An 891-nucleotide genomic window follows, 5' to 3' on the forward strand; every position below is an offset into this window, starting at 1 on the left:
TGGTTGTACCATTTTACAGTCCCACCAGCAGTGTATGAGAGTCCCAATCTCTCCACATCCTCACCAGCATTTGTTGTTTTCTGTCTTGTTGAACTTTGCTATTAATGCTGTGGTGAGATAGTATCTTATGGTTCTTTTGATATGCATCTCTTTAATGGCTAATGATTGTGAACATTTCTTCATGTGTTGGTTGGCTGTCTGAATATCTTCTTTGGTGAAGGGTCTGTTCATGTCTTCTACCCATTTTTTAATTAGATTGTTTTGTCTTTGATGTTGGAGTGTTGGAGTGTTGGAGTGTTGGAGCATGAGATAAGTCCTTTGTCTGATATATCATTGCCACATATACTTTTTCTCTTATGTAGGTTTTCTTTTTACTCTTTTGGAGAAGTCTTTTGAAGCACGTGAGAATTAAACTTTTAGAAGGTCCTAATCATCTGGTTTATCTTCTGCTGTTGTGCATCTTGAGTTATGCTTGATAGTCTATTTATGCCAAATATTAAGGCCCCTAATTTGCCCCTATTTTTTCTTTGACGAACTTAATAGTTTCAGGTTTCAAGTTAAGTCTTCAATCCATCTGGAGTTAGTTTTTGTGTGTGGTGGGGTAGGGCTCTTGTTTCATTTTCCTGCAAAGGTATATTCAGTTTTGTCAGCATTTGTGAAAGAGAGTATCTCTTACCCTATTGAATGGATTTCAGCTCTTTGTCAAAGATCAGCTGACCAAAGATGGATGGATCTGTTTCTGGGTTCTCAATTCTGTTCTACAGATCTATGTGTCTGTCATTGTACCAATACCACACTGTTTTGACTACTGTGGCTGTGTAGTATGTTTTGAGATCTGGGAGTGTAAGACCTTCTACTTTGTTCTTCTTCTTCAATAGTGCTTTTCTTATC

This window comes from Orycteropus afer, unplaced genomic scaffold (genome assembly GCF_000298275.1).
Source record: "Orycteropus afer afer isolate SDZICR_OR568_19922 unplaced genomic scaffold, OryAfe1.0 scaffold00410, whole genome shotgun sequence".
NCBI classification, from domain to species: domain Eukaryota; kingdom Metazoa; phylum Chordata; class Mammalia; order Tubulidentata; family Orycteropodidae; genus Orycteropus; species Orycteropus afer.